The sequence below is a fragment of the Myotis davidii genome, unplaced genomic scaffold (assembly GCF_000327345.1).
Source record: "Myotis davidii unplaced genomic scaffold, ASM32734v1 scaffold967, whole genome shotgun sequence".
In the NCBI taxonomy this organism is placed as follows: domain Eukaryota; kingdom Metazoa; phylum Chordata; class Mammalia; order Chiroptera; family Vespertilionidae; genus Myotis; species Myotis davidii.
In genome coordinates this window covers 2960994-2969849 of record NW_006383014.1, presented here as the reverse complement: position 1 = coordinate 2969849, position 8856 = coordinate 2960994, and positions in this window count along the sequence as shown.

The window sequence follows — 8856 nt, the reverse complement described above, 5'->3', positions numbered from 1 at the left end:
TGGTGGGCTGCTTGGGGGGCTACTGCTCCTTGGACTTGGACAGGTTGATTGCAAGTCTGCTGCTCCTCGGACAGGGGTGGGCTGCTTGTGAGGCTGCTGCTCTTTGGACTGGAGTGAGCTTCATGCGTGGCTGCTCCTCCTCGGATGGTGATGTGCCACTCACCCGGCTGCTGCTCGTTGGGCAGGTGCAGGCTGTTGTGGCTCTGCTCCTCGGACCGGTGCGTGCTGCACAGGGCTGCCACTCCTCGGACGTGGGTGGTCTACTCATGTGGCTGCTGCTCCTTGGACCGGGGTGGGCTACTGCTGCTCCTCGAATAGGGACAGACTGCTTGCAGAACTGCTGCTCCTCAGATGGGGGTGGGCTGCTCACACAGCTGCTGTTCCTCGGATTGGGCAGGCTGCTTGTGCGGCTGCTGCTGCTGGGACGAGGGCAAGATGCTTGTGAAGCTGCTGCTCCTTGGACTAGTGCAGGGTGCGGGCTGTGCGCAGCTGCTGCTCCTCAAATGTAGGTAGACTGCTTGTGCGGCTGCTGCTCCTCGGACAGGTCAGACTGCTTGCGTGGTTGCTGCTCCTCAGACGGGGAAGCGGGCCACTCACACAGCTGCTGCTCCTTGGACAGGGGCAGGCCACATGAGGCTGCTGTTCTTAGGCTCAAGGCAGGCTGCTCACGGGGCTTGTGCTCCCTGGACAAGAGCGTGCCGCTCATGTGTCTGCTGCTCATGTGGTTGAAAAAATAATGTGAAAAGAAGTAGGAAATAAAGGAACAAACAAAAAAGGGAAAACAAAGAAAAAATAAAAAAAGCTAACAAAATAATAATAATGAAAATGAAAAATTGAAATGTCATTCCTTTGGCTGGCTTAGGATCCCAGTTTTCTGGAATGTCTGTGATTTGTTGTTGTTGTTGTTGCTGGGACTGAAAGCCCCTCTATAAGCAGACCCTGTTAACTCCCAGGGACTAATCAGATTATTTTAATCCTTCATCTCATTCAGGGTGGAATTCTGTATCCGAAATGTCTTATTAACAGGGTTCAGTGAAAACAAACAAACAAATGCCGGCCATGGAAACGGGGAAGGCTGAGTCTCTGTAAGCTCCTCTCTTACCGGCACTGCATAGACTGGTTAGCGCTTCAGACTGCCCCCTTTAGGCTCAGTCCTCCGTAATTACGGAACCCAGATCTCAAATCCCCTGGCGCCAACAGTCCCGCGGATCTTTTTTCCACAGTCAGGGACTGTGCCTGTCCCAAGAGAGCGGCTGTGTGCCGCACGGTCTCCCTCTGACCCTCTGGGCTCAGAGGTCTGGCAAACTTTCCTGCCCAAATCCCTGGTTTTTACCTTTCCAGGGGAACTCTGCCCTTCCTGGCTGCAAACTGTCTCACCAGCTGAGTATACTTCATCAATTCGGGGTGGGTGTTATTAGTTTCAGCTGCTCACTCCATTTGCTCCGGGACAAGCCCTGGGACACTTCTGCCTATTCTGCCACCATCTTGTCTCTCCTCCCTCTCTAATCAGTTCTTAATTCAAACTGAAATGAGGTTTTTACTTAGGTGTTGAGTAAAATAGTAGTTACATAAAAACACTCCACTTCTTCCCTCTCCCCCCTGCCCAAGAATGAATTCAGATCATTTAAATTCACGGAATTAAAGATGTATAGGCATATTCACTGACCACTGCTATTTTTCTGTGCACGGAATAGTCATGTGAATAGAAATGTGGATGTTGTTTCTTGAAACCTGAGATGTCTTCAATCCTTCTCTCATGGGAAGCTCTTGATTTAGCTCTAAGACATACGATGACTTACAAGTAACGGTGCAGCACAAAGTACCCGGCTCTTGATTCAGCCCTGCAATTTACTGGTTATGTGCCATTAAATCTCATTTGTAAAACAGTAAAACACTGCATTCCTCTCAGGGATGTGCTAAAGATTAATGAGAATGCAAAGCTTTAAGCACAAACTAGAATAATCTATTATTCTTTTTTAAGTTTTCTTATTAATTGATTTTAGAGAGGAAGGGAGAGGGAGAGGGAGATAGAATCATCAATGATGAGAGAGAATCATTGATTGGCTGCCTCCTGCACACCCCCTACTGGGGATTGATCTCGTAACCCGAGAAATATGGCCTGACCAGGAATCGAATTGTGACCTCCTGGTTCATAGGTCGACACTCAAGCACTGAGCCACACCGGCCAGGCCTAAACTGTTATTCTTGCAAAGGTTTTCATCTCTCCATACTTCAAGCCACTGACCATACCTTAGCGCTTGTCTAGCTGGCTCCTGCATCCCCGGCCCTCTCCCTATGGGCAGGACCCCTGATTTCCTCACCTGACAAGATATGTTCCTGGAACAGCAACTCTTGATCATGAAGTATCACAAGGACCTCAAGGCTAAAGAAAAGAAAGTGACAGAAAATGGAATAATCCCCTGTCCCGTCATGTCAGAAAGTCTCAGGATGATTTTCAGATGAGTTTATAATCCCCCTGGTGATTGTGTGAAAATTCCAGTAATTGGAATAATGTCATAGTTTGTAACAGACAAAATCCACAAAGACTAATGAAAAGCTCAAATAAATGAAGAGGTAAAAGCAGAAGAAAAAAATAAACCAAAGAGAAAAAAAATAAATCATTGAGAAAATGATAACAGTCCTATTTCTATTACTTATAATGTCACCTATTAATTGGTATAGTTCATGAAATAAATGTTTATAGTATCCATATTTCAGGTATGTGTATTGAAATAAAATATTTTAAGGAGAGTATTAGGTATTCCATAGGAGAAGATATATAATGAATAACTATAGCCTTGGTTCAAGGCCTGGCTCTGCCAGTTACTAGCTCTGTAACCTTAGGCTAGATGCTAATATTTTCTTTTCTTCAATCTCTGCATTGAGAGAATAAAAATAATAATACCGATCTCACAGGGTTGTTGTAAGGAATAAATGAGGTCATTTAAAGCATATAGAAAGAATTTCTAAAACACTATTATAATTATGTTAATTAATTTAGCTGAAGTTGTTCTTTCTTACCATAGTGGGTTTGTATACATTTTCAAGTCATTAGTACAAAATCATGGATAAGCAAATTTGAGTGAGACCTCAGAGATCACATTTCATAACACCCTGCTTTTAGATAATCATTTCTTCAGTCCTTTACTCCCAAATATGTTGAAGCATCCACTCTGAAAAATGGCGTCAGGTACATTTCCAGTTGTTAGGCATTCAGCAATAAACTAAACCAGTAAGTCCCTATCCTCTTGGGGCTTATATTCTTGTTGGAAGCGATAGACACAGAACAAAGTAAAAATGGAGATACGTGCCTTGGGGGAAAGTAAGTCAAGTTAAGGAGGAAAGGAGTGCTGGCTGTTGGGAGGGATGGAGGATTTTCAAAATATAGGTTGGTCAAGGAAGTCCTATTGATAAGGTATCATTGAAAACATATAAGTGAAGATACAAGCCATGTGGATAGTTGAGAAAGACTATATTAAGCAGAGAGAACTGCAAGTGAAAGGCACTAAAATGGGCTCATGAACACTGGAAGGTTGAGGGTGGAGCAGAATGAGTGATGAAAAGTGGTGGGGCATAAGGTCAGATGGTTGAGGGCTCTGTTACAGAGCATTTGAAGTCCTTTGGCCTTCAAATAAGTAAGATGATGATCCTAAAGGGTTTTCAGAAAAAGGAGAAATATGAGCTGATTTGTGTTTTAAAGAATAACTATGTTAAGAATGGGTCTTAAAAGGCAAAGATGGATCCAAGTTCATGAATCTAATAGGTCACTTCAAAATTTTAATTCAACACGTTCTTTTCTAAGACATAATAACAAAACTTTATGAAATCAAAGAAAAGAACTTAAGAAGAAAAAAGCAAGAGAAAAATAATTCTTTGTACAAAGGAACCACTATAAGGCTTTTAGTGGATTTCTCAACAGTGAGCTTACAGGTCGGGAGGCAATGGGATAATACATTCAAAGTGCTAAAGGAAAGAAACTGTCAACCAAAAATACTTTACCCAGCAAAGTTGTTTTCAGAACTGAAACTAAAATAAAGACTTTCTCTAATAAACAAAAGCTAAAGAAATTTAACACCACTAAACCAACTTTAAAAAAATGCTGAATGCCCAGCCAGTGTGGCTCAATGGTTGAGTGTTGGCCCATGCACCAAGGGGTCACTGGTTTGATTCCCAGACAGGGCACATGCCTGGGTTATGGGCTGGATCCCCAGTAGGAGGTGTGCAAGAGGCAGCCAGTTGATGATTCTCTCTCATCATTGTTGTCAAGCTCTCTCTCTCCCTCTCCCTTTCTTTCTCTGAAATAAAAAAAACAAAACATATTTTAAAAAATAAATGCTGAAATTAGTTCTTAAAGTTGAAACATGTCACTAATTGGTGACATGAAACATATAACACATTAGTAGAGGTAAGCATATAGTCAGATTCAGAATACACTAATATTGTAATACTAGAGGCCTGATGCACAAAATTCGTGCAAGGGGCTCAGCCCTAGCAGCCGTGGCAGCTGCCTCCGACCCGCGGTGGCTGCCTTGGCCTTCACAGCACCGGCTTCATCTGGAAGGTCATCTGGACAGTTGTTCCGCTGTTCAGCCATCTGGTCTAATTAGCATACTATGCTTTTATTATTATAGATAATGATGTGCTAACTACTTAACTCTAGAATAAAAACTACAGCACAAAAGCATAAAAATAGCTTATGCTTGTTTATGTTAATGAACACAATTTAAAATGACCTCAGAAACATAGAAGTAAAAGTATAAAGTATAAAGTTGCAATTAAAGTTAAATTGTTCTCAGCATAGACTGTAACATGTATACATACATATGACATATGTATGTGTGTGTGTGTATGTTTTATGTAAAATCTCATGGTAACTACAAAGCAAAAACTCACAATAGATATACAAACATAAAGAGAAGAGAACCAAAGCATTTCACTATGGAAAACAATCAATTTACGAAGGAAAGCAACAAGAAAGGAAGAAAAACAAAACTTTAAAACAGCCAGAAAACAATAAATAAGATGGCATTAGTAAATTATTACTTATCAGTAATTATTCTAAATATTAATGAATTGAATTCCCAGTGAGTAGCTGAATAGATTTTTTTTTAAAAAGACCAAACTATATGCTGTCGTTTGTTTGTTTTTTGTTAATCCTCTCCTGAGGATATTTTTCCACTTATTTTTAGGGAGAGTGGAAGGCAGAGGAAAGACAGAGAGAAACATCATGTGAGAGGAACACATTGATTGGTTGCTTCCTGCACAAGCCCCGACCAGAGCCCAGGAGGAGGCTGCAACCAAGGTACATGCCCTTGACCTGAATCAAACCTGGGACCCTTTGTTCCACAGGCTAATGCTCTATCCACTGAGCCAAACTGGCAAGGGCTATATGCTGTTTTGAAGAGATTCACTTAAGGTTTAAGGAGACACTTTAGACTCAAATAATGGGATGGGGTAAAAAATATTCCATGAAAGTGAAAAACAAAAGAGAGCAGGGGTAGCTTAACAGAGAAAAAGACAAATGTTATGTAATAATTAAAGGGTCAGTTCACTGAGAAGATAAAACAATCATAAATATATATGCACCCAACATCAGAGCATATAAATATATTAAGCAAATACTCATATATTTGAAGGGAGTAATAGATAACAATACAAGAAGAGTAGGAGACTTCAATACTCCATTTTCAACAATGGATAACTCACTCAAACAGGAAATCAACAAGGAAACATTAGACTTGAACCAAACGTTAGATCAAATAAACCTAACAGTCATATACAGGACATAGGTTCAACAGCAGCAAAATACACAGTCTTCTCAAGTGCACACTGAACTTTCTTCAGGATAAGTTACATGACAGGTCACAAAACAAGTCCTACCAAATTTAAGAAGACTGATATGAAACTAGAAATCAGTAACAAGAGGAAGTCTGGAAAATGCATAAATATGTGCAAAATAAACAAAATACTCCTGAAAATCTAATGAATTGAATAAAAAATTAAAAGGGAAATCAAGAAATATCTTGAAACATAATAAAATTGGAGGTACTAACATATCAAAACCTATGGGATAAAAACACACACACACACAAGAAAAACACCAATGGGATACTGCAAGAACAGCTCTGAGAGAGCAGTTTATAGATAAATGCACATACTAAGAAAATAGATCTCAAAGAAACAACTTAACTTTACACCTTAAGAAACTAGAAAAGAAGAAAAAAACCATGTGCAAAGTTAGCAGAAGGAAGGCAATAAAAAAGATCAGAGCAAAAATAAATGAAGTACAGACCAGAAAAACAATGAAAGATGAATGGAAATAAAGTGGTTTTTGAAAAAATAAAGTTGACAAACCATCAGCTAGACTGATCAGAAAAACAGAAATGACGACTCAAAATCAGAAATGAAAGAGGAGACATTACATCTCATACAACAAAAATACAGAGTATCATAAGATACTACTAAAAACAAATACACACACACACACAAAAAAAATATACTGATCCAAGCTCTTTCTATGAAGCCAGCATTACCTCAATCCCCAAACCAGATAAAGACATCACAAAAAAAGAGACCTACAGCCAATATTCTTGATGAACATAGATGCTAAAATCCTCAACAAAATTAGCAAATCAGATTCAGCAATACATTAGAAAGATCATACACCATGACCAAGATTCATTTCAGGAATGCAAGGATGGTTCAATATTTGCTAATCAAAAATGTGTTACAACACAATAACAAAATGGAGGATTAAAATCATATAATCTCAAGAGATGCAGAAAAAGCATTTGATAAAATTCACATCCACTTGTAATAAAAACCCTTAAATTAGAGGGAATGTACGTAATAAAGGTAATATATGACATTCGCACAGTTAACGTCATACTCAAAGGTGAAAAGCTCAAAGCTCTTCCTCTAGATCAAGAATGAGACAAGAATGCCCATATTTACCACTTTTATTCAACACTAGAGGCCTGGTGCATGGATTCATGCACATTGAAAGGAAATTATTTAGAAGGTGGCTAGCTGGGTGGGACTGGGCAAGACAGGCTGGATATACCCTGAGCCAACCTCCTACAGTCCTGGCCGGCCACACCTGGGGTGGCTCCATGACTCGAAAGGCATCCATGGAGTGAGCAGGGTTCCTCCAGCAGGTGGGGGTCCCTTTGCCTGGCCTGTGGGGGTCAGGCTGAACAACCTGTGCTCTGACATCCCCCAAGAGGTCCCAGAATGTGAAAGGGCACTCTGCAAAGTTGTTGTTGTACAGGGTATGGAACACAAACACAAGTGTGCAGTAAACCAGATTCGGGCCAACAGTGTTCCAGCAACAACATAACCCACAGCCGAAGGTGAAATTGCGCAGCCCTGTGAAGAATTGGGCTCTCTCCTCTCTGGTTTCGGGGTGTGTCACCCAAGAACCCCAGGAGCTGCAGCTCGGTAGCTCCTGCATTGAGCACTTGCCTCCTGGTTGTCAGTGTGTGTCATACCTACCAGCAGATTGCTTAGGCTTTTATATATATACTGGAGGCCTGGTGCATGAAATTCATGCACTCAGAGGTGGGGATCCCTCAGCCCAGCCTGCACCCTCTCACAGTCCAGGAGCCCTGTGATCGATCTCCCCAAAGAGGTAGGCCCCGCCCACCTGACTGGGGCTCTGCAATGGATTGCTCCTGCAGAGGGAAGCCCCACCCACCTGCTGCAGTGTCACTGCGAAGTAGCCTGGACCTCCCTCTTTGGGGTGATCATGGAGCCCCCTGATTGATCGCCCCACTGGCTGTGGTCTGGGCCTCCCTCTGAAGGGTGATCATGGGGCGATGGCCGGGCCCCCAACCAATCACATCACACCCACCTTGGCTGGCCTGACACCAGTGGGTATCATAGCATGGTCGTCTAGATGGTAGTTCTGCTGTTCGGCTGTTCGGTCGATTTGCATATTATGCTTTTATTATTATAGACTAGTATAGACTAGAGGCCTGGTGCATGAAAATTCATGCACTTGGGGGCAGGGGGTTCCCTCAGCCCAGCCTGCATCCTCTCACAGTCCAGGAGAATGTCCTACTGACAGCTCAGGGAATGTCCTACTGACAGCTTAGGCCCGCTCCCATGGGCCTAAACCGCAGTCTGGCCTCCATCTACAGGAGGTGACCGGGCCAGCCAATCAGGGAATGACACTGCCCCCATCACCCCACCGCTGCCTCCACCTGGCCTCCCTCTGTGGGAGGCAAGGACAGGGAGGGGATCAGGGGACGGCACCACCCACATCACCCCATCATTGCTTCCCAGCCTCCCTCTGTGGGAGGCCACTAGATGGGCCAATCAGGGGACCCCCCCCCAGTCACCCCTCCAGGGAATGTACGTAATAAAGTGCCACTGAACCATCCTTGCATTCCTGAAATGAATCTTGATCATGGTGGATGATCCTTTTATTGTATTGTTGATTTCAGTTTACTAATAATTGTTCTTGGCTAGAACTCACCTCTGGTCACCATCCCCCCAATCGCCATTCCTTCCCTCTTCCCACTGGCACACTCCTTGGCTGGCCTGGCACCGCCGGCTCGCTGGCCCCGCCCCCTGCCAACTGGTCAATTTGCATATTACACTTTTATTATATAGGATATAATAAAAGCCATAGCCAGAGAAACTAGGAAAGAAAAAATAAAAGGCATCCAAATTGGAAAGGAAGAAGTAAAATTCAGTCTTTGTAGATGTACAAAACCCTAAACACTACATGAAAAAAAAAGGTAGGAACTAACTAATAACCTTAGTAAAGTTGAAAGATACAAATCAATCAATATAGAAAAATAAGTTGCATTTCTATACACTTACAATAGAATTTAGGGAAGAGAAATTATT